The sequence below is a fragment of the Eleutherodactylus coqui genome, chromosome 12 (assembly GCF_035609145.1).
Source record: "Eleutherodactylus coqui strain aEleCoq1 chromosome 12, aEleCoq1.hap1, whole genome shotgun sequence".
NCBI classification, from domain to species: domain Eukaryota; kingdom Metazoa; phylum Chordata; class Amphibia; order Anura; family Eleutherodactylidae; genus Eleutherodactylus; species Eleutherodactylus coqui.
In genome coordinates this window covers 21,813,294-21,839,754 of record NC_089848.1, presented here as the reverse complement: position 1 = coordinate 21,839,754, position 26,461 = coordinate 21,813,294, and the positions used below count along the sequence as shown (strand labels likewise).

At 45.9% G+C, this 26,461-nt stretch overlaps 1 protein-coding gene across 1 annotated transcript in view; it reads right to left on the bottom strand.

The window, feature by feature from the left end:
- The window catches only part of CNTNAP2 (contactin associated protein 2), a 1,903,897-nt gene that overhangs the window by 1,752,940 nt on the left and 124,496 nt on the right, over positions 1-26,461 (bottom strand). The gene's annotated exons all lie outside the window — the stretch shown is intronic.

The window sequence follows — 26,461 nt, the reverse complement described above, 5'->3', positions numbered from 1 at the left end:
ATATATAAGCCCTTCCCTGCAATTCATCCTAAAATGTGTAAAAATAAAAAATATATATATACTCACCTTCTCCCGGCAGCCGGAGCTCCACGCGGCCGTCCTGCAGTGGGTGTGAAGGGGGTGTGAGTCAGACCTGCCCCCTGATTGGCTCAGCGCTGAGCCAATCAGAGGCATGCCTCACTCACACCAATTCATGAATGGATGTGAGTCAGACCTGCCCCTGATTGGCTCAGCGCTGAGAGGCAGCAGTCACTCACCCATTCATGAATTCATGAATGGGTGTGTAAGTGAAACCTGCCTCTGATTGGTCAGGGCTGTGACCAATCAGAGGCAGATCATTCAGCAGGCGGGGATTTTAAAGCCCCGCTGGCTGAATAGTGCCGAGAAGCAGTTCAGGAGAACTGACAGCGGCCGCGGCTGGACTCCGGCTGCAGCGGAAAGGTGAGTATACAATTTTTTTTTATTTTAACACATTTTAGGATGAATTGCAGGGAAGGGCTTATATATTTAAGCCCTTCCCGACAATTCACCCCGCGCACGCCGGCAGCCCATTGCTTTCAATGGAGCGGCTGTATTGCAGGCTCCATTGAATTCAATGGGCAAACATCGTTCTTCTCTGCCACAGCTGTTACATGATTTGTCTTCTATATGTTCTCAATGGGGTCGGCGCTGCTGCCGCCGGCACCATTGAGCGCATATAGAGAAGAGAACAGGAATCGCAGATCGCAGATAGGTGCGATCTGCGATTTCTGTTCTATAATTTATCGGACGAGAGCATAAAAAGCGCTCATGTGTCCGATACCATTGTAAAGCAATGGTTTTATAAAATCGCCGGACGCATGCGCATGCGCAAATCGCGGCAAAAAACGCCCGTCTGACTAAGGCCTAAGACGCACTTTTTTCCCCTCCAAAGTTGGGTGAAAAAGTCAGTGCGTCTTATAGAGCAAACGTGCCGAGATCAGACCCGGCCGGAGCTGAAGAGGATCGCAAATCCTTCTCACTGTGCCGCCGGCCGTTTACATACAAAGCCGGCACAGCAGTAGAGCAGAGTGGCCGCACAACAGCTGATTGCTGGGGACGGGGGGGGGGGGGGGGGGGAGCAGGGAGCAGAGCGGCTGTACAACAGCTGATTGCTGGGGGCGGGGGAGGAGCAGGGAGCAGAGGCCCGGCCCGTACAACAGCTGATTGCTGGGGCCGGGGGGGAGAAGCAGGGAGCAGAGTGGCCGCACAACAGCTGATTGCTGGGGGCGGGGGAGGAGCAGGGAGCAGAGCAGCCCGTACAGCAGCTGATTGCTGAGGGCGGGAGGAGGAGCAGGAAGCTATTATACAGACAGGCGGCTCCTGCTGTATTGCTGACAGTGTGATAAAGATAGGAGGTCCACTCCACACCAGCACCCATACAACAGCTGATTAGTGAGAGGGAGCTGCCGCTCCCCCCTGCCTCAGCAGTCAGCTGTATGTACAGACACTCTCACATCTGCCAGCTACATAGGAGAGGGAGGGGCAGAAGGAGAAAGAGCTGCCTGCATTGTGTATATATTTGTGCCTAGTTATGCATAACCATAATGAGACATGCCATGCAGGGTTCCTGAAAAGTTGGGTGACAACTAATGGAATCATTACATTGTCACTCAGCTCTTCCAGGATCCTGAATGCCAACTGCAGAGTTATGCAGGCATGCATACCACATGCATTGTCATAACTATTCAATGTGGGATTCAGGGCTCCTGGAAAGCTGGATGACAAGTAATAAGATCACCATTACATTTATACTCAGCTTTCCTGGATCCTGAATGACAGGTTGACCTAGTGGTATATACTTCATTCTGAGGCGGTACTACTGCTGTTTATTTCTCCTGTAAGACCTCCCTCACTGCCTGGTCTGGGAAGTTCAAAATATTTTTCTCCTATTTTCCTCCTCTAAAACCCAGGTGCGTCTTCCGATCATCCGATGCATCTTATAAAGCGAAAAATAGCGTAATTAATTAAAGATTTAGTTTTTAAGGAAGTTTGTTGGAATGTAATGTAGAGGTGAACAAGGTTTTACGAAAACCAAAATGCGTTCTCCACATTTGTGAAATGCACATTTTATTAATAAAGCAGGAAATTTAAAAACACAAGCAGCATCCTGCCTTACAACTTTTCACATCATGACATTTTGAACCTGGGAGATTTACAATAACTACAATAGATAAGCAGATTTTCTAGATCACTGTGGCAAATGTATAAAGTCAGGACATATACACTACAACAGCATTATTTAACCTCTTAGTGACTGCCCTATAGTGTTTTTACGTCTTGCAGATGCAGGACATGTGTGAAGGGCGATCACGGGGCGACCTTCCTTCATACATCCCAGATGTCGGCTGTTTCTTACAGCTGACACCTGGCGGCAACAGCTGCGATGAGCCTCGAAGCTCATCTGGGCTGTTAACCCTTTAAATCTCCTGAACGATGCTCGGGGGTCCCATTCGCGCCTCCCCCCCCCCCCGCGATGAGATCGCAGGGAGCCGTGTGGATGTAATGGCAGCCGGGGGCCTTATGAAAGGCGCCAGGGCTGTCATGGCAGAATGCCTATCAAGCCATCCCCGCTATGGCATTACATCATACTGCAGTAGCAATCAAAGCATCGCAAGTTGTGGTCCCCTAGGGGGACTAAAAAAAAAGTTAAAACAAGATCAGTAAAGTTTTACTAATTGCAAAAAAAAAGTAATACAAATTTAAATCACCCCACTTTTGCCATATTTATCATAAAAGATTCTAAATCATAAAACAAAAATACATATTTGGTATCACCACATCCATAAAAGTCTGATCTATCAAAGCAATATAATATTTATCCCGCACAGTGAATGTTGTCAGAAAAAAACAGAGAACACCAGAAATGTGCTTTTTTGGTCACCCTGTCTCCAAGAAAAAATGAAATAGAAAGCGATTACAAAATCATATGTATTCCAAAATGATACCAACGCAAACTACAGGACGTCCCGCAAAACATTAGCCCTTGGACAACTATGTTGACGGAAAAATAAAAAAGCTATTGTGCAAAGAAGATGGCGGTGGAAAATAATTAAAACATTTAAAATATCTTAAGTAGTACAGCAAAAAAAAAACTATATACATTTGGTATCGTAGTAATCGTACTGACCCATTGAACAAAGTTACCATGCCATTTTTGTTGCGGTTTGTATGCAGTAGAAACAAGACCCACCTGAAAATGGTGGAATTTCATTTTTTTTCCGTTTCTTTCTACTTGGAATTTTTAAAACGATTTTAAGTACATTATATGGTACCTTAAATAGTTACAATTTTTTAAAAAGGAAGGAGGAAAAAACAAAAATAGAAATAAACAAAAAAGCTCCGTCACTAAGGGGTTAATAGTATAAAGGCATTGTGACCTCCATTAGGGACAGTGACTGATATGAGTGATGACGATCTGTGTACAGTGCTGCGGAATATGTTGGCACTATACAAATGAATCAGATAAATAGACTAATAGCCTCTTAGTGAACTACCTGGCAGGTAAGTATACAGGGCCATGTACAGTAACTTATTGATGAGGGAACTTGGTGCCTGCAGGCCATTTAGAATCCTCATTTCACAGACGTCAATGAAGTGCATATGGAGTTTAGTGCATTCAAACTTGAGAAAAGACAAGGGACAAGTGTAACAAAAGATTTAAAAGACAAAAAGACCCTGGTTGTGAACCTTGTAGATCTTATGCCCTAATCCCAGAGGATTTTTCTTCCCAACTTTATAAAAGGGTATTAAATAGAGTTGAGCGAACGTACTCTGCTGAGCTTAAAGGGGTTGTCTCACGCCGAAACGGGTTTTTTTTTTATTCAATAGGCCCCCCGTTCGGCACGAGACAAACCCAAGGGATGGGTTAAAAAAAAAAAGTTTATTACTTACCCGAATCCCCGCGCTGCGGCGACTTCTTTCTTCCTTTACCAAGATGGCCGCCGGAATCTTCACCCACGATGCACCGCGGGTCTTCTCCCATGGTGCACCGTGGGCTCTGTGCGGTCCATTGCCGATTCCAGCCTCCTGATTGGCTGGAATCGGCACACGTGAAGGGGCGGAGCTACGAGGACCAGCTCTCTGGCACGAGCGGCCCCATTCACCAGGGAGAAGACCAGACTGCGCAAGCGCGTCTAAAAACGCCAGAAGACAGCGAATTTAGACGGATCCATGGCGACGGGGACGCTAGCAACGGAGCAGGTAAGTGAATAACTTCTGTATGGCTCATAATTAATGCACGATGTATATTACAAAGTGCATTAATGTGGCCATACAGAAGTGCTGAACCCCACTTGATTTCACGAGACAACCCCTTTAATGCTCGTTCGAGTATTACTGTACTCGATGGTGCTCGTTACGCGAACAAGCATCAAGCTGTTTTCGACCCCGCCCCAGTTTGTGGCTCCTCCCCGCTGTGGCGTGCCTGTTTTGGCCCCTCCCCACCACGACGCAGTGCATGTCATGGCAAATTTTGTTGCAAGGTTGTACCTTTAGTATTAACTATTTAAAATATAAGTTAAATAAGTTAAAACATTAAAATAGAAAACTTATCCTGCTCAGCCCTGGCGATCCAGTGCTGCAGCACCACGATTTTCACAGTCTTTCATGACAGCGGGAGTCAGGTGACAACTGCCTGTCAATCAGAGGCTTCAGCATCATTGCCTGTTGTCCTGGCATGAACACTTACATCCTGGGTGCCATGATGCCAGTAATTTGGAATGGCAACACTGTGGCTTCTGAATGACAGGCAGCAGTCACCTGACTTCCGCTCTCACCAGAGACCAGGAGATTCACCATGCTGTAGCACTTGATTGCTGAGGCTTAGGAGTGTAAATACTCATTTTTTTAATTGTTTTAACCCATTTGGTTCATCTTTTAAAAACTTAATTTGTAATCAGACAACCCCTCTAAGAATTTACCTTTCTACGGTGAGCTCAAATCTTTGGTCTCAGAAGCTTTATTTTAGTGTTTTGAGCAAAAAGTGGAGAAGGTTAACTAAGCAGGTGAATGAAGAAATGTTAGATTGTATGCCTTTGTAATTGTGTGTATGGGAGGACAAGACAAAGAGCAGAATTGACAAATTCACACATCTCAGTATAATAACTTATTTCTTAATGAGTTGGAAACCAATATCTAACACTTTTTAGGAACATTTCAATGAGGACTTTACTGCAGGCTGGTGGAATTCTGCCAAGTTTTATAAGCACTTAAGTCAATTGCTGCAGAAATCCCCGTGGAGATCTGCTCAGGCTGGGAGATAGCATTTCAGTGTACGTCTCCACATCGTTTTCCAACATATATTCACACTGCACATCCCCAGTGATCTGTTCATAATTCATGTAGCCAAAACTTCTTTCAACACACAGATGCAATTTTCTTATTTAAAAAAGCTTAAATCTGTATCAACACTCTCACAGCTGAAGATCTCCTGGCGCCATAGCCTCACATATAAGCTATGCTTTATTGTCATTTCCAGCAACTGGTGAATTGTGTCCGCTTCTACATCAGAGGTCATTTATCATGGAAAAGAGTTACAAATTCTTGTTTAGTCTGTAAATCAATAATTGCAAGTGCGTAATTACAAGACGGCATATTAAACAGCATATCTAATATTTACTACTAACTTTGCCAAACAACATGGTACATATGCATCCACACTTACCTTTACTATAACTTGGTTACATTCCACTCTTTCTCTTGAAACCAGTGCAATATAACATTGCAAATAGCTAGAAAAACCCTTGAATTATGCAATCCACATCATGACCACTAGGTGGCAACAATAGACACATATAAGGCCTCCTTCACACGAGCGTGTTTACGCGCATTCATACACGCGCACAGAACTGTGCATCTATTAGAACAATTGGTTCCCTATGCTGTCCGTATTTTACAGGCATGCAAACATGCGCACCTGCAAAGGATAGGACATGCGTGCACACATAGGTCTGTGCTGCACATCAATATTCACCGCGGGGAGTCCCCTTGTCACTGAACACTGTGACAGCACTGTCACAGTAGTCAGTGACAAGGGGACTCCCTGCGGGGAGTAAAGAATTCCCTGCCACAGCTGTCACAGCTATGACAGCTGAGGCACAGGAGTGCAATGTTCTCCCATTGCTTTTAATGGGGCTGCTGCTGCCGGCGGCCCCACTGATAGTAATATGATGCCAGAACCCCTGCAATGATTTTCCGGGAAGGCATTAACCCTTTCCAATCCACTGGCTGACGTCTAAAGACATTCTGATTGAAGGCTGTACAGCTCCGATGTCAGAAGACGTCTGGCAGGGTATTATTACTGTATATTACTGGCCTCTCTGTTGTCGGAGGCCTCTCCAGCATGTCACATACCACAGTACTGGTTCTAGCCAGCAGATGGCTATAATGGCCAAAAGAGTGAGTGAGTGCTACCAATGGCCAAATGGGTGAGTGAGTGCTGCCTCTGATTGGCTCAGCGCAGGGACCAATCAGGGGCAGCTCTCACTCACACCCATTCATGAATTCATGAATAGGTGTGAGTGAGAGCTGCCTCTGATTGGTCAGGCTGTGACCAATCAGAGGCAGTTCATTCAGCAGGCGGGGATTTTAAATCCCCGGCTGCTGAATACTACAGAGAGCAGTTCAGGAGAACTGCCGGCCGGCCGCGCTGAACTCCGGCTGCCGGGACAAGGTAAGTATATATATATTTTTTATTTTTACACATTTCTGGATGAATTACAGGGAAGGGCTTATATATTTAAGCCCTTCCCGACAATTCATCGTGAGATCGCCCGCAGCGCATTGCTTTCAATGGAGCAGGCTGTATTGCCGGCTCCATTGAATTCAATACGCTGGCCAGCTCCGGCCCGTTTCCATTGAAACGCGGCTAGGAGCAGTTTTTTTGGGCGATTTTTCGGCCCCGGTCACGCGATTTGCGGATGCGCATCCGTCATGCAATCCGCAAATCGCGGCAAAAAACGCCCGTGTGACTAAGGCCAAAATACGTATTAAAAAAGGCGCTAAACCATGGCCATATCTGCCCAATAATCCAAGATTATACAAATTCGATATATTACATATCAACTGAAACAAAATGGTAAACTTATTACGGTACTTTATTTTAATGTAAATATAATAATGTAAAAAATAAACTGCTATTAATTAAAAAAAACTTTTTGGTACTTTTTACATACGTTTCCTCTAATAAAATAAAAAGGGGGAAAAAATCATTGAAAAAGGTTTTAAAAAAACAACCTGTTTATATCATTTAAAAAAAGCATCAAAATAATTTTGGCAGGCCAAAAAAAATAGGATGATAAAAGCACCCCAAGGGTAAAGTCGCTATAAAGTGTCTTTTCCTTAGGAACTGAAATGCTGTGGTCTTTAAAGAGTTAAACCAGCTGACCTGCTTAGTGCTCAGGTTAAGCACCTACATTGTTATGCATGGCCAACTCTAAGCCACATGTGTATTTATTGTTAGATCTGGTAATTATTTATATTCTATTCTGGTTTATTGATACAGTATTAGTGAATCCCATGCCAATATTTGATGTACGATTGTATACATCCTGATATGAATACAGTATACATACCAGATAAACTATACATTACTTTTTAAGAAACTTTACTGTTTATTGAACTTTAAAGTTTAATAAACTTTCCAGAAGAGCGGTCTTGGTGTGATATAAGTTCAAATATATAGCACTATACACTTAGCTAATAGTATAGTAATATGCCACGGGGGACTCATTTTTAGACATACCGTATGTAGAATAACATTAGATTTTGATTAGCAAATACTGATTATCTGCTACTCTACCCTTAATTGTAAAATATGTGGTTGTGCAAGAAAACTGTCCTTTATGCTTTGCATCACACTTAGGGCTCTTTCCCATGAGCGCATATACGGCGACGGTGCCTGAATGGGCTTTTTTTCCACGATCACGGCCAACATTTTCTCATTCATTCACACGACCGCGAGCGTTGTTTTTAGTGAAAAAATACGCCGCACCCCAGAAAACCCTCGTTGTGCCAAAATCCTCGGAATACCTTCCAGTGCCTGTATAGAGGCACCTATAAGCAAAAATGCCCCCTCCTTCCTTCTCTTTCCCTGCTCCCATAGGGGTCTATAGGATGGCGTATAGTGGCCAATACATAGTTCCAGAACTTTGTTTTGGCTGAGCGTATATGCACCAGCCGCGTATATGTTCTTTTTTTCGCGCTGCTGGCGTATTTATGTGCCATATGTTAACAGCTGCATTGGAAATCAATGCTTCACATGAGTACCATATATGCGCCCAGGTGTGTAAACGCACCGTATATGCGCTCGTGGAAATAAAGCCTTATGATGTCTTTTTCAGACACTTTTTTCTCCAGATCTGAAAAGGGGCATTGGTTCACAAAAAGAGGGCATGGTTTCAAGGGAATGGGCTATGGCATAAACGGGGGCTTAATATAGGGGATGCAGAGGATGCGGGTTGCACCCCAGCCCACGAGTCTTAGGGGGACCCATAAAGCTTATCTTTTCCATATAGGGAGCCCAGTACTATGACTGATGCATTATAGTTGGGGGCCCCATTACAGATTTTGCATTGCTGCCCAGAAGCTTCAAGTTACGCCTCTGAATGTGACAATGGGTGCCAAAAGTGGTACCACAGACTTGGTGCAAAAACCTGCATAAACCAACTAATTAGTCATATAATGTTAAGCAGAAGTGTTTACAGTTGTTAGATTAATCATTCACCCACTGTGATAAATTGGCAAACTTTAAGACTGTCTAGTCTAAGTTTGCACTGTCTAATTTTTTAGACACTACTGGCAAAATGGCTCCATTGTTTCTTTATTCATAACAAATGACAGAAGGTAATTTAGTGCAAGCTGTGCAATTGCCATTTTACGACTGTGTAGGGTATTGGATTTTCATGCATAAATAGCAACAACCGAGTATTCAGATTCTTCGTTTCACTATATACAAATTCTGAAATAGATGGACTGAATACATGCATAGGATTTTAATAAAAGCCCAAAACCTAGGATTACTATAAAAAATATATGCAAGCGTATAGCAATAAATAGTGAAGGATCAAGGTGTACCGTTCAAGTTTCCAGGGACTGACTAGTCTCTGTGACTCATATTGTGAAATAAAAAATAGATATTAACTGTAGCACAAAGGATTGAGCAGTAAGCTGAGGACCTCAAGGGCATTTTACTTATTCTGCTTTTTTATTGCATACGGATGTGGCAAACATTAACTTGATAATGTAGACATTATGATAACTTAACTACAGTGCTGTAAATCGAGATATCACGATGTGCCAGTCATGTTAATGATTGCTACATCTGTGCGTTTTATTGTTTGGCTTCTATAAAATGTAACGTACATCTAGTTTTGATATTTTACCCCATCAGATTGATTTATGGGAAATATGATTTACCCTTTCACTCCTCCATCCATGTTTGCTTTGATATAAATCTTATAGAAGTATAGGACACAAATGCCGTGCTGCCTGGATCAATACAGATTCTTTTGTGTCTAACCTAAATCCCTTTCCTGGTCTTAGGTTCTTTGAGTGTTCAATGGGATCTACAGTATATTTCACCGTGGTTAGCCTGTCGAATGATAGTACAGAAATATCTTCTATTTCTAGCTGGTTTAGATCATTACACAGTAGAAATAACAAAGTGGATTTGCGGATTTATCCGTATAGATAGAACTTACAGAATAAGAAGTAAGAAAAGACAAGGAGTGCCTGAAGCAGTCTATACTCTCCAACTAAGAAAATAGGGGAGACAGTACAGCTGTGCCCTTCCTTACCTTTCCTCTCGACTCGAATATCCTGAGATCAGTGACGAGCGATAGAAAGTTTTGAAAAAAAGACATGATGTTGCAATATTTTATCGAAACATGCTATGTTTGTATATGTAGCCACTCAGTTGTTGTGATGTGAATTGCAGCCTGTTGAGCTTCTTTAGCATGTCATATGTCATATGTTACTATGTTATGTTACTATGTCATGAGAATGTATCTTATTTATGAGGAAATTAAATATTTAATGAATTTGAGGTAAGGTAAGAGTTAAGGATGAGCGAGTATACTTGCTAAAGCACTACTCGTCCGAGTAATGTTCCTAAGACGAGTATCTCTCTGCTCGTCCTTAAAGATTCGGGGACCACTGCGAAGCCGGGAGCTGCAGGGGAGAGCGGGGAGGAACGGAGGGGAGATCTCTCTGTCCCTCTCTCCCGCCCGCTCTCCCCTGCTCCCCGCCGCGACTCACCTGTCAGCCGCAGCGGTCCCCGAATCTTTATGGACGAGCAGGGAGATACTCGTCCAAGGCACATTACTCGGACGAGTAGTGCTTTAGCGAGTATACTCGCTCATCCTTAGTAAGAATAGATACATCCGTAGAAAAAAAGGTAACCCAAATGTTTTCAGTAGGTGATTTAAGAGGAGATATAGCTTAAGGATCCCTGTCCACGGGTGTATATTTACTGCGGAATCCACGGCGGGCAGCAAATATTGCCCATAGCATGCTATTGGAAATCAATTCTTCCTCCACACTTGCAAAAAACCAATTGCGGTTTCCACAAGTGGAGGAAAAACCGCAGCATGCTCCATTTTTACACAGATTCCACGCGGATGGCTACCATTGAAGTCAATGCAAGCTCTCCGATCTGCGGACCATGTGCAATGAACACTGCAGACAGGTTGCAGATTCTAGCGATGGCACAGGGGGTAAAATTTTGAGAGAAAAAAATCTGTACTGTGCATGTGCGACAGCGAGCTATCGGTTCTATTCGCAGTACAGATTACCCGACAACAGACCAGGTATGTGCGGATGCCGCTGCTAGCAGAGCGGGATTCCACATGTGGAATCTGGCTTTGGAGTGTGCAGGAGGCCTTAGGCATCAGTTATTAAGCCTCCTCGTAAAAACACTTTCACCACCAATGGACTTCAAATTGAAAACAGGCTTTAGGTCTCCAACTAAGAAGCCATGAGGGGCCTTCGGAAACTACTAAAAAGCATTTGGGCAGTTGCTTCCAATTCCAAAATATGGCAGGAGGCAACGGGTGCAATTAATACATGCCTCGTCATGTCATAAAAATGATTACACCGTGTAACAAACTTTTTGTCCCCAACTTGTAACCCTAAGTTCCTGATGCCTTATGTCCCTTTGGTATTGTGACCAGAAAAATGATTTACTTAAAAAGATTCCATTTTGCAATAAAACCCGTGATTTTTCCTTATTCTTGTTTGCATGAAATCCGTAAACCTAAATCAAATGAAGTAACAGTAACATCTATTTATACAGAAATCACACTAGGTAACATTTGTTCCCACTAATTTAATGCCAGTTTTGTGTTGTCTAGATCACATGTAACTGATGTGCTTTTATTGTGCCATAACCACACAGCATATCACTGCACACATTACACTCATTCATGGCAGACTGTAAACAAACGTGTCATTTTGCAAGGCAAATGCATCTGTTTGTTTTTGCAAGTCTGTAGCTGCCTGGAAATTTGAAGTATACTTTCTCTTGTCTACAGGAGACAATCAGACAAGCAAAGTATCAACATTAAATATATTCTTGCAAGGTATGGAGGCCATGGGAAAATCAGTGCAGATACTTTGTCTGATTGTCTTCTGCAAGCAAGAGAAACAAAAGAAAGTCTACCTCAGATTTCCAGGCAGCTTTGTATTGTCCTCTGGAGTGCCGATTGTGGGCTATACAGAGCAGTAGAATCCCTAGAAGCTCTACAGTACACTCTCGCTAAAGTCTTATCCATCCTTTGATTTATTTACTACTTAAAATAGCACGATCCTAAAATTGTGACATTCTCGCATCACAGGCTCACAACTTTGGATAAAAAATGAATAGGTGCTCACCTCACCAGCAGTGCCTCCGGTACAGGGGAATAAACAATATTCGTTTCCCTGCGGGAGCTTCATCCTCAGATAGCCGTTGGCAATCGGCTAAACTTCATGAGAGGAACCATGGATATGGAGGAGGGCTTCAACCATTAAAAAGAATAACTTTATTGATAAAACATCTTACAGGTAAATACTCTAATACATCTTACAGGTAAATGCGTATGTATGCGTTTACCTGTAAGATGTATGCGTTTTAATCAATCAAGTTATTCTTTTTAATGTTTGAAGCCCTCCTCCATATCTACAGTTTTTCTCATAACTTTGGAGCCCTTTACATGGGACACATGTCAGGCCCAAGTACATGTAAAAAACCTCGAAAATACCTTGCAGAACTTGAGACTGTACCCAATGTTTCATGATCACAAGGTCAGCTCAAATTAAAGTAAAATCGTGCACAAAATAATTGATTTTAGTATATCTTAAAGCCTGTTTTCCAGATTATGTACTTGAATCATAGAATGTTAGATTGGAAGGGACTAGAGATGAGCGAACGTACTCGTCCGAGCTTGATGCTCGGGCGAATATTAGCGTGTTCGGGATGCTCGTTACTCGTAACGAGCACCACGCGGTGTTCGGGTTACTTTCACTTTCCTCTCTGAGACGTTAGCGCGCTTTTCTGGCCAATTGAAAGACAGGGAAGGCATTACAACTTCCCCCTGTGACGTTCAAGCCCTATACCACCCCCCTGCAGTGAGTGGCTGGGGCGATCAGATGTCACCCGAGTATAAAAGTCGGCCCCTCCCGCGGCTCGCCTCAGGTGCCGTGTGAGTTAGCTGAGGGAAAGTGCTGTTCTATTGGAGTTGCTGTAGGGAGAGTATTTGTAGTGAGTGTAGGCTTCAAGAACCCCAACGGTCCTTCTTAGGGCCACATCTACGTGTGTGCAGGCTGCTGTTAGCAGTGGAGAATTTTTTTTTTTCCTCAAAATCGGCAGTGCAGAGCATTGCACCCGGCATTAGGGACAGAAGTGGTGCTTAGGCAGGGAGAGTGTTAGGAGTGAGTGTAGCCTTCAAGAACCTCAACGGTCCTTTCTAGGGCCACATTTAACTGTGTGGAGTACTGTGCAGGCTGCTGTTAGCTGTGTTGCTTTTTTTTTTCTTCTCAAAATCGACGGTGCAGAGCATTGCACCCTGCATTGATACTACAGGCACAGAATTGTGTAGGCAGGGCCACAACACAGTTATTAGTCATTGAATAGGCACAGTGGGCCTATCCTTTTAAACAAAAGGGAAAAAAGTATATTTGCCCTGCCTCTGTCAGTCCTAAGGGCTCTGGGTACGTGTGTGCTGCGTGGAGAACGTAAAAAAATCAGACGCAACCAGCTACGGTTGAGTGCAGCCTTGCGCCAATTTCTTTCCTGCCTGGGAAATACCTGCTCTGCCACAGTTAATAACTCTGCAACAGTAAAGTTCTGTGACACTTTTGCAGGGCCGCAACACAGTGTCAGTTATTAAACTTATTATTCAGTGAATAGACGCAGTGGGCCTATCCTTTTAAACAAAAGGGAAAAAAGTATATTTGCCCTGCCTCTTTCAGTTCTAAGGGCTCTGGGTACGTGTGTGCTGCGTGGAGAACGTAAAAAAATCAGACGCAACCAGCTACGGTTGAGTGCAGCCTTGCGCCAATTTCTTTCCTGCCTGGGAAATACCTGCTCTGCCACAGTTAATAACTCTGCAACAGTAAAGTTCTGTGACACTTTTGCAGGGCCGCAACACAGTGTCAGTTATTAAACTTATTATTCAGTGAATAGACGCAGTGGGCCTATCCTTTTAAACAAAAGGGAAAAAAGTATATTTGCCCTGCCTCTGTCAGTCCTAAGGGCTCTGTGTACGTGTGTGCTGCGTGGAGAACGCAAAAAAATCAGACGCAACCAGCTACGGTTGAGTGCAGCCTTGTGCCAATTTCTTTCCTGCCTGGGAAATCAAATCACTGGTAATACAGCATGCTGAGGGGTAGGGGTAGGCCTAGAGGACGTGGACGCGGCCGAGGACGCGGAGGGCCAAGTGAGGGTGTGGGCACAGGCCGAGCTCCTGATCCAGGTGTGTCGCAGCCGACTGCTGCGCGATTAGGAGAAAGGCACGTTTCTGGCGTCCCCACATTCATCGCCCAATTAATGGGTCCACGCGGGAGACCTTTATTAGAAAATGAGCAGTGTGAGCAGGTCCTGTCCTGGATGGCAGAAAGTGCTTCGAGCAACCTATCGTCCAGCCACAGTTCTGCGCCGTCCACTGCTGCAAATCCGAATCCTCTGTCTGCTGCTCCTCCTTCCTCCCAGCCTCCTCACTCCACTACAATGACACATGCTCAGGAGCGGGAAGACTCCCAGGAACTGTTCTCGGGCCCCTGCTCAGATTGGGCAGCAGTGGTTCCTCTCCCACCAGAGGAGTTTATCGTCACTGATGCCCAACCATTGGAAAGTTCCCGGGGTCCGGGGGATGAGGCTGGGGATTTCCGCCAACTGTCTCAAGACCTTTCAGTGGGTGAGGAGGACGATGACGATGAGACACAGTTGTCTTGCCGTGAGGTAGTAGTAAGGGCAGTAAGTCCGAGGGAGGAGCGCACAGAGGATTCGGAGGAAGAGCAGCAGGACGATGAGGTGACTGACCCCACCTGGTGTGCAACGCCTACACAGGACAGGTCTTCAGAGGGGGAGGCACGGGCAGCAGCAGGGCAGGTTGCAAGAGGCAGTGCGGTGTCCAGGGGTAGAGGCAGGGCCAGACCGAATAATCCACCAACTGTTTCCCAAAGCGCACCCTCGCGCCATGCCACCCTGCAGAGGCCGAGGTCTGGCAGTTTTTCACCGAGACGCCTGACGACCGACGAACAGTGGTGTGCAACCTTTGTCGCGCCAAGATCAGCCGGGGAGCCACCACCAACAGCCTGACCACCACCAGCATGCGCAGACATATGATGGCCAAGCACCCCACAAGGTGGGACGAAGGCCGTTCACCGCCTCCGGTTTGCACCGCTGCCTCTCCCCCTGTGCCCCAACCTGCCACTGAGATGCAACCCCCCTCTCAGGACACAGGCACGACCGTCTCATGGCCTGCACCCACACCCTCACCTCCGCTGTCCTCGGCCCCATCCAGCAATGTCTCGCACCGCACAGTCCAGCCGTCGCTAGCGCAAGTGTTGGAGCGCAAGCGCAAGTACGCCGCCACGCACCCGCACGCTCAATCGTTAACCGTCCACATAGCCAAATTTATCAGCCTTGAGATGCTGCCGTATAGGGTTGTGGAAACGGAGGCTTTCAAAGCTATGATGGTGGCGGCGGCCCCGCGCTACTCGGTTCCCAGTCGCCACTACTTTTCCCGCGTCTCCCGCAACATTGTACGCGCCCTCACCAATGCGGTTAGTGGCAAGGTCCACTTAACTACGGACACGTGGACAAGCACAGGCGGGCAGGGCCACTAAATCTCCCTGACGGCACATTGGGTGAATTTAGTGGAGGCTGGGACAGAGTCAGAGCCTGGGACCGCTCACGTCCTACCCACCCCCAGAATTGCGGGCCCCAGCTCGGTGGTGGTATGTTCGGCGGTGTATGCTTCTTCCACTAAAGCACCCTCCTCCTCCTCCTCAACCTCTGTCTCGCAATCTAGATGTGTCAGCAGCAGCAGGACGTCGCCAGCAGTCGGTGTCGCGCGGCGTGGCAGCACAGCGGTGGGCAAGCGTCAGCAGGCCGTGCTGAAACTACTCAGCTTAGGAGATAGGAGGCACACGGCCCACGAACTGCTGCAGGGTCTGACAGAGCAGACCGACCGTTGGCTTGCGCCGCTGAGCCTCCAACCGGGCATGGTCGTGTGTGACAACGGCCGTAACCTGGTGGCGGCTCTGCAGCTCGGCAGCCTCACGCACGTGCCATGCCTGGCCCACATCTTTAATTTGGTGGTTCAGCGCTTTCTGAAAAGCTACCCACGCTTGTCAGACCTGCTCGTAAAGGTGCACCGGCTCTGCGCACATTTCCGCAAGTCCCACACGGACGCTGCCACCCTGCGCACCCTGCAACATCGGTTTAATCTGCCAGTGCACCGACTGTTGTGCGACGTGCCCACACGGTGGAACTCTACGCTCCACATGTTGGCTAGGCTCTATGAGCAGCGTAGAGCTATAGTGGAATACCAACTCCAACATGGGTGGCGCAGTGAGAGTCAGCCTCCTCAATTCTTTTCAGAAGAGTGGGCCTGGTTGGCAGACATCTGCCAGGTCCTTCGAAACTTTGAGCAGTCTACCCAGGTGGTGAGCGGCGATGCTGCAATCATTAGCGTCACCATTCCTCTGCTATGCATCTTGAGAAGTTCCCTGCAAACCATAAAGGTAGCCGCTTTGAGCTCGGAAACAGAGCCGGGGGAAGACAGTATGTCGCTGGATAGTCAGAGCACTCTCCTGTCTATATCTCAGCGCGTTCAGGAGGAGGAGGAGGAGCATGAGGAGGATGAGGAGGAGGGGGAAGAGACAGCTTGGCCCACTGCTGACGGTACCCATGCTGCTTGCCTGTCATCATTTCAGCGTGTATGGCCTGAGGAGGAGGAGGAGGAGGATCCTGAAAGTGATCTTCCTAGTGCGGACAGCCATGTGTTGCGTACAGGTACCCTGGCACACATGGCTGACTTCATGTTAGGATGCCTTTCTCGTGACCCTCGCATTACACGCATTCTGGCCACTACGGATTACTGGGTGTACACACTGCTCGACCCACGCTATAAGGAAAACCTTCCCACTCTCATTCCCGAAGAGGAAAGGGGTTCGAGAGTGTTGCTATACCACAGGACCCTGGCGGACAAGCTGATGGTAAAATTCCCATCCGACAGCGGTAGTGGCAGAAGGCGCAGTTCCGAGGGCCAGGTAGCAGGGGAGGTGCGTAGATCGAGCAGCATGTACAGCCCAGGCAGTGCAACAGTCTTTAAGGGCCTGGCCAGCTTTCTGGCTCCCCAGCAAGACTGTGTCACCGCTCCCCAGTCAAGGCTGAGTCGGCGGGAGCACTGTAAAAGGATGGTGAGGGAGTACGTAGCCGATCGCACGACTGTCCTCCGTGACGCCTCTGCCCCCTACAACTACTGGGTGTCGAAGCTGGACACGTGGCCTGAACTAGCGCTGTATGCCCTGGAGGTGCTTGCTTGTCCTGCGGCTAGCGTCTTGTCGGAAAGGGTGTTTAGTGCGGCTGGGGGAATCATCACAGATAAGCGTACCCGCCTGTCAACCGACAGTGCCGACAGGCTAACACTCATCAAGATGAACAAAGGCTGGATTTCCCCAGACTTCTCTTCTCCACCAGCGGACAGCAGCGATACGTAAGCAATACGTATTATGCACCCGCGGATGGAAGCTACGTTCTCTCTCACCATCCAAAACGGGGACATTTCTGCTTCATCAATCTGTGTCTAATATTCCTCCTCCTCCTCCTGCTCCTCCTCCTGAAACCTCACGTAATCACGCTGAACGGGCAATTTTTCTTAGGGCCACAAGGCTCACTCATATAATTTTTCTAAACAATTTTTATATGTTTCAATGCTCTTAAAAGCGTTGAAACTTTAACTTGAACCAATTTTTAGTTAAACTGGGCTGCCTCCAGGCCTAGTTACCACTTAAGCCACATTAACCAAAGCGATTAATGGGTTTCACCTGCCCTCTTGGTTGGCCATGGCCAATTTTTTGGATGTACATTAGTACTGTTGATACAGCAATTTTTGTGGGCCCTCGCCTACAGTGTAATCAAATGAATTTTTAGCCCACCTGCATTACAGCTGACGTTACATCCGCTGTGTTGGGCAATGCAATGGGATATTTTTGTGTATCTCCGGTGGGTTCCAGGGAGCCACCCATGCTGTAGGTGCACACGGAGTTTAACCTACATGTGTCCACTTGTAAAGAACCCCAGTCTGACTGGGGCATGCAGTGTGGGCCGAAGCCCACCTGCATTAAGCACGACATTACTACCTCAGCTGTGTTGGGCAATGCAATGGGATATTTCTATGTACCGCCGGTGGCTTCCTGGCACCCACCCATGCTGTGGGTCCACAGGGAATTATAAATGCATCTGTTTCCACTTGTAAAGAACCCCAGTCTGACTGGGGCATGCAGTGTGGGCCGAAGCCCACCTGCATTAAGCACGACATTACTACCTCAGCTGTGTTGGGCAATGCAATGGGATATTTTTGTGTATCGCCGGTGGGTTCCAGGGAGCCACCCATGCTGTAGGTGCACACGGAACTAACCTACATGTGTCCACTTGTAAAGAACCCCAGTCTGACTGGGGCATGCAGTGTGGGCCGAAGCCCACCTGCATTAAGCACGACATTACTACCTCAGCTGTGTTGGGCAATGCAATGGGATATTTTTGTGTATCGCCGGTGGGTTCCAGGGAGCCACCCATGCTGTAGGTGCACACGGAGTTTAACCTACATGTGTCCACTTGTAAAGAACCCCAGTCTGACTGGGGCATGCAGTGTGGGCCGAAGCCCACCTGCATTAAGCACGACATTACTACCTTAGCTGTGTTGGGCAATGCAATGGGATATTTTTGTGTATCGCCGGTGGGTTCCAGGGAGCCACCCATGCTGTAGGTGCACACGGAGTTTAACCTACATGTGTCCACTTGTAAAGAACCCCAGTCTGACTGGGGCATGCAGTGTGGGCCGAAGCCCACCTGCATTAAGCACGACATTACTACCTCAGCTGTGTTGGGCAATGCAATGGGATATTTTTGTGTACCGCCGGTGGCTTCCTGGCACCCACCCATGCTGTGGGTCCACAGGGAATTATAAATGCATCTGTTTCCACTTCTAAAGAACCCCAGTCTGACTGGGGCATGCAGTGTGGGCCGAAGCCCACCTGCATTAAGCACGACATTACTACCTCAGCTGTGTTGGGCAATGCAATGGGATATTTATATGTACCGCCGGTGGGTTCCAGGGAGCCACCCATGCTGTCGGTCGACAGGGACTTCACAATAGGGAGTTGTACCTGCCTGTGTCTATGAATTAAAAAGCCCGGTCTGACTGGGGCATGCAGAGACACCTTGACAGAATGAATAGTGTGTGGCACATAGGTTCCCCATTGCTAGGCCTACGTGTGCAGCTCCTGATGGCGGTGGCACAGGATTCTATTTCTCATTGCTTCTGTACAGCATTGTGGGCTATCGCCCCGCCCCTTTTAAAGAGGGTCGCTGCCTAGCCATGCCAACCTCTGCAGTGTGTGCCTGCGGTTCCTCCTCATGGCAGACGCACTTCTAAATAGACATGAGGGTGGTGTGGCATGAGGGCAGCTGAAGGCTGCGCAGGGACACTTTGGTGTGCGCTGTGGGGGGGAGGGGGGGCGGTTGGGCAGCATGTAACCCAGGAGAAGTGGCAGTGGAGTGTCATGCAGGCAGTGATTGTGCTTTGTTGGAGGTAGTGTGGTGCTTAGCTAAGGTATGCCATGCTAATGAGGGCTTTTCAGAAGTCAAAGTTTTTGGGAGGGGGGGGGCCCACTCTTGCCGCTATTGTAGCTTAATAGTGGGACCTGTGAACTTGAGATGCAGCCCAACATGTAGCCCCTCGCCTGCCCTATCCGTTGCTGTGTCGTTCCCATCACTTTCTTGAATTGCCAAGATTTTCACACAAGGAAACCTTAGCGAGCATCGGCGAAATACAAAAATGCTCGGGTCGCCCATTGACTTCAATGGGGTTCGTTACTCGAAACGAACCCTCGAGCATCGCGAAAAGTTCATCCCGAGTAACGAGCACCCGAGCATTTTGGTGCTCGCTCATCTCTAGAAGGGACCTATAGGGTCATCAAGTCCAACACCCTGTTCAATGCTGGATCACTAAATCATGCCTAGTTGAGAAATTTTTCCCTACCAAATTTCCACAACCATATACAGCACAATGTTAAAGGGGTTTTCCAGTGAATTACCATTGATGACCTATCATCAAGATAGGTCATCAATAGTTGATTGGCTGGGCTCCGCCGTTCGGGGGTCCTGACCAGTCAGGGTGCAGTCAGGGACCAGCTGTGTGGGTGCATGCTGTGAGTGCCACAATAACACAGAGGTCAGAGAAGAAGCCTCCACATCGACTTCTGTGTAGTGGCTGGTGCTTGTAACTGCAGGCACAGCTCTCATTGATATCAATGAGAGCCGTGCCTGCAGTTACAAGCGCCAGCCACTACATGGGAGGTCGGTGCAGAGACTTCCACTCCAAATACACAGAGGTTGGAGCAGAAGCCTCTGGACCAACCTCTGTGTAGTGACTGGTGCTTGTAACTGCAGGTACAGCTCCTATTGAAATCAATCAGAGCTGTGCCTGCAGTTACAAGCGCCGGCCACTACACAGAGGTCGACGCGGAGACTTCAACTCCAACCTCTGTGTTATTGCAGCTCTAACAACATGCACCCACTCAGCTGATCGGTCGGGGTCCTAAGCGACGTACCCCATGTGATAAACTTTTGATGACTTATCCTTATGACAGGTCATCAATTGTATTCCACGGAAAACCCTTTTAATGAAAGGGTTCTTAACAAACCCTAATACAAAGGGAAAATTCAGCTGAGGATGTGATTCATGTTGCAGATTTTTAAATTCATAGCATTCTCTAGTTGTTGCGGAAAATTCACCGAAAAGGTCATTTATTTTAACCCTTTCCAATCCACTGTCTGACGTCTTCCAACATTCTGATTGAAGCCTGTGCAGCTCTGATGTCGGAACACGTCCGGCAGGGTATTCTTACTGTATATTACTGGCCACTCTGTGGTCAGGTGCCTCTCCAGCATGCCCCATACCGCAGTACTGGCTTTAAGTATGTAGAGAAAAGTATGGCAGCAAACCAGGTGCAGATAAATGATGCAGAGCTTTATTCCTCCTCAAGTCACAGATACATGACGTTTCGACACAAAGTCTTTTTCAAATGCAATGAAAGCAATGGTACAACAGGGTATATATGCAGTCAAACAGCCAATCAGTTGTTAATTGCAAATTAGTACCTCATGTGGAGGGTTTAGAATCAATGCATGGATACTTGTGGGCACTTCTGGCATCAGGCGTCGTCATGGAGAAAGTCATGTGATAGAACGTCATGATGTCACGACGTACCACGCATAGGGGCCTCATACAGCGTGTCTACACTGTCACGTGAACACACGTCATTGAATGTGCCACATGTGCGCATCACAATAAGCGCTTCCAAATAGGGCGCATAAATTAATCGCAAGCTTGCGAAAAAAGGCCTGCGTGTCAAAATGTGCGTTCCAAAGCGGGGCGCATAAATACTACGTATTCAATGCGAAAAAAGGTCAAAAAAAAAGCCCAAAGTGTCAACAAAAGTCCATGCATTAATTAGTCAAATACAAAAAATAATTCATACAATACAGGAGGAACAGGGGCAAAACACAGAGCAAACATCCAAATATCGCAATGTATAGAAACATAACAAATATAACAGCTGGGATTAGTAGCACCAAGGAAAAAGATGCATAATGTACAAATCGCTACAAAAACGCAGCAGAAACCGCTGTATATGCATATGTACAAAATGTGTTTGCAAATAAAGGATGTAAGTCTCCATGTGTGGCTCCAAGTTCACTCCGGTAGATTCCAATATCTCAAACGAATATATTTCACCACTATAACAGAAGAAAAAAAGTATAAATAAGCAAAAATATGACAAACATATCAAAATAAATACCAAATACAAAAAATGCACAAATAAAAGTAAGACAGATACAGTGAGGTTCAACAGCACTATAGATATTGCGTGATATTGTAATCTATATTGAGGCCACGTGGCGTCAAAGTGTCTAAAGTATAGATCCAGCTGAGTTCTTTTTTAAGGAGAATTTTTTCACGATCGCCACCACGTGAGAGCGGGGGCACACAGTCGATCACCCTAAATCGTAGTTGACCGACCGTGTGACCACTCTCCACAAAATGGCGCGAAACAGGTAATGACAGGTTCTTAGTACGAATAGAGCTTTTATGTCCATTAATTCTAGTACGAACTTCAAGCGTTGTTTCTCCTACGTACTGCAGTCCACATGGACAACACAAAAGGTAAATTACGTAAGAAGAGGAACACGTGAAGAAACCTTTAATCGAGAAAGCAGCACCCGTTGATGAATGGTGAAATTTATCACCCTTAAGCATATTATTGCAGCAAGAGCACCCTAGGCACGGGAAATTTCCCGAGCGGCGGGGTGCTAATAATGTTTGCTGTAATCCTGATTTCTTTTCATACAATGAGTGTACCAAGATGTCTCGCAAGTTCTTACCCCTTTTGTAGGACATCATGGGGGGATTAACAAACTCCTCAATGTTATTGTCGGCCATGCGTAGCAATGACCAATGTTTTCTGAGAACAGCAGATAATCGTGTACTTACAGGATTGTATACCGGTACAAAAGGGATCCGTTTTGGACCCTCCACCCTGGATCTAGGGGACAACAAATCAACACGTTGAACATTAGTCAGTCTTTGTGTGGCCATAGTGATTACATTTTGAGGATATCCACGTGATAGAAATTTAGTGCACATCTGTGACAAACGAATATCAAGTTTGTGGTCAATGGTAACTCGTTTAACCCTAATTAACTGGCTCCACGGTAAAGACCTTACCATGGAGCGAGGGTGAAAGCTATTGTATTCTAGTAAACTATTACGGTCCGTTTCTTTAACATAAAGATCGGTTTCCAATCTACCGCCAACATTGGTTACTAGAACGTCCAAAAACGCAATTTCGTTTCTTGAATATTTCAAAGTGAATTGGAGTTCTGGCCAAATGCCATTTAACTCCGAGTGGAATGACCTCAAGTCACTCTCATTGCCACGCCACACCAAAAATATGTCATCAATATACCGGTGCCAGGAGAACACCATGGGCCAGAACGCAGACGCATACACAAACTCTTCCTCAAATCTGTTCATGTAAATATTTGCGTAGGTAGGCGCTACGTTCGAACCCATGGCGGTCCCCTGGCACTGCCTGTAGTATTTGCCTGCAAAAAGAAAATAATTTTTTGACAGAATAAGTTCAAGTAATGATAGAACAACATGTTCGCATTCGAGAGATATGTCAGACGATGCTAGTTTGTATCTCACTGCCTCTAATCCCTTCTCATGGGTAATTGACGTGTACAACGATGTCACGTCAAATGAGGCCAGAATCACATCGCCTGAAATAGTCATTTTACTCAGGATCGTTAAAAAATCACTGGTATCTTTAACATAAGAGGCACCCGAGGTAGCAAACCTATGCAGTACCTTATCCAAAAAAATTGATGTGTGATTAAATAATGATCCCCTCCCCGAGACGATCGGGCGTCCGGGGGGGTTTACAAGAGATTTGTGGATTTTAGGTAATGCATAAATAGTTGGCACCACTGGTGTGATTACGTACAAGAAATCATAAAGGGCTTGATCTATGTTGCCCTCCATGACGGCGTCAAACAAAATATTCCGTAGAAGAGTCTGATACTGACTGGTGGGGTTGTTTGATAACGGTTCATATACGTTGAGATCTGCTAGCTGTCGATAAATTTCAGCCTCATACTGGATCGAGTCCATCACCACCACAGCTCCGCCTTTATCGGCGGGCTTGATGGTGATGGACCCGTCACTTGACAGCGCTCTGAGCGCCCGACGCTCCTCACCAGAAAGGTTAGATACAGATTTATAGGATACATTACGCCTGCGTAATTTATTAATGTCAGCATGAACCAGGGAGATGTATGTACATACAACATACATCTCCCTGGTTCATGCTGACATTAATAAATTACGCAGGCGTAATGTATCCTATAAATCTGTATCTAACCTTTCTGGTGAGGAGCGTCGGGCGCTCAGAGCGCTGTCAAGTGACGGGTCCATCACCATCAAGCCCGCCGATAAAGGCGGAGCTGTGGTGGTGATGGACTCGATCCAGTATGAGGCTGAAATTTATCGACAGCTAGCAGATCTCAACGTATATGAACCGTTATCAAACAACCCCACCAGTCAGTATCAGACTCTTCTACGGAATATTTTGTTTGACGCCGTCATGGAGGGCAACATAGATCAAGCCCTTTATGATTTCTTGTACGTAATCACACCAGTGGTGCCAACTATTTATGCATTACCTAAAATCCACAAATCTCTTGTAAACCCCCCCGGACGCCCGATCGTCTCGGGGAGGGGATCATTATTTAATCACACATCAATTTTTTTGGATAAGGTACTGCGTAGGTTTGCTACCTCGGGTGCCTCTTATGTTAAAGATACCAGTGATTTTTTAACGATCCTGAGTAAAATGACTATTTCAGGCGATGTGATTCTGGCCTCATTTGACGTGACATCGTTGTACACGTCAATTACCCATGAGAAGGGATTAGAGGCAGTGAGATACAAACTAGCATCGTCTGACATATCTCTCGAATGCGAACATGTTGTTCTATCATTACTTGAACTTATTCTGTCAAAAAATTATTTTCTTTTTGCAGGCAAATACTACAGGCAGTGCCAGGGGACCGCCATGGGTTCGAACGTAGCGCCTACCTACGCAAATATTTACATGAACAGATTTGAGGAAGAGTTTGTGTATGCGTCTGCGTTCTGGCCCATGGTGGTCTCCTGGCACCGGTATATTGATGACATATTTTTGGTGTGGCGTGGCAATGAGAGTGACTTGAGGTCATTCCACTCGGAGTTAAATGGCATTTGGCCAGAACTCCAATTCACTTTGAAATATTCAAGAAACGAAATTGCGTTTTTGGACGTTCTAGTAACCAATGTTGGCGGTAGATTGGAAACCGATCTTTATGTTAAAGAAACGGACCGTAATAGTTTACTAGAATACAATAGCTTTCACCCTCGCTCCATGGTAAGGTCTTTACCGTGGAGCCAGTTAATTAGGGTTAAACGAGTTACCATTGACCACAAACTTGATATTCGTTTGTCACAGATGTGCACTAAATTTCTATCACGTGGATATCCTCAAAATGTAATCACTATGGCCACACAAAGACTGACTAATGTTCAACGTGTTGATTTGTTGTCCCCTAGATCCAGGGTGGAGGGTCCAAAACGGATCCCTTTTGTATCGGTATACAATCCTGTAAGTACACGATTATCTGCTGTTCTCAGAAAACATTGGTCATTGCTACGCATGGCCGACAATAACATTGAGGAGTTTGTTAATCCCCCCATGATGTCCTACAAAAGGGGTAAGAACTTGCGAGACATCTTGGTACACTCATTGTATGAAAAGAAATCAGGATTACAGCAAACATTATTAGCACCCCGCCGCTCGGGAAATTTCCCGTGCCTAGGGTGCTCTTGCTGCAATAATATGCTTAAGGGTGATAAATTTCACCATTCATCAACGGGTGCTGCTTTCTCGATTAAAGGTTTCTTCACGTGTTCCTCTTCTTACGTAATTTACCTTTTGTGTTGTCCATGTGGACTGCAGTACGTAGGAGAAACAACGCTTGAAGTTCGTACTAGAATTAATGGACATAAAAGCTCTATTCGTACTAAGAACCTGTCATTACCTGTTTCGCGCCATTTTGTGGAGAGTGGTCACACGGTCGGTCAACTACGATTTAGGGTGATCGACTGTGTGCCCCCGCTCTCACGTGGTGGCGATCGTGAAAAAATTCTCCTTAAAAAAGAACTCAGCTGGATCTATACTTTAGACACTTTGACGCCACGTGGCCTCAATATAGATTACAATATCACGCAATATCTATAGTGCTGTTGAACCTCACTGTATCTGTCTTACTTTTATTTGTGCATTTTTTGTATTTGGTATTTATTTTGATATGTTTGTCATATTTTTGCTTATTTATACTTTTTTTCTTCTGTTATAGTGGTGAAATATATTCGTTTGAGATATTGGAATCTACCGGAGTGAACTTGGAGCCACACATGGAGACTTACATCCTTTATTTGCAAACACATTTTGTACATATGCATATACAGCGGTTTCTGCTGCGTTTTTGTAGCGATTTGTACATTATGCATCTTTTTCCTTGGTGCTACTAATCCCAGCTGTTATATTTGTTATGTTTCTATACATTGCGATATTTGGATGTTTGCTCTGTGTTTTGCCCCTGTTCCTCCTGTATTGTATGAATTATTTTTTGTATTTGACTAATTAATGCATGGACTTTTGTTGACACTTTGGGCTTTTTTTTTTACCTTTTTTCGCATTGAATACGTAGTATTTATGCGCCCCGCTTTGGAACGCACATTTTGACACGCAGGCCTTTTTTCGCAAGCTTGCGATTAATTTATGCGCCCTATTTGGAAGCGCTTATTGTGATGCGCACATGTGGCACATTCAATGACGTGTGTTCACGTGACAGTGTAGACACGCTGTATGAGGCCCCTATGCGTGGTACGTCGTGACATCATGACGTTCTATCACATGACTTTCTCCATGACGACGCCTGATGCCAGAAGTGCCCACAAGTATCCATGCATTGATTCTAAACCCTCCACATGAGGTACTAATTTGCAATTAACAACTGATTGGCTGTTTGACTGCATATATACCCTGTTGTACCATTGCTTTCATTGCATTTGAA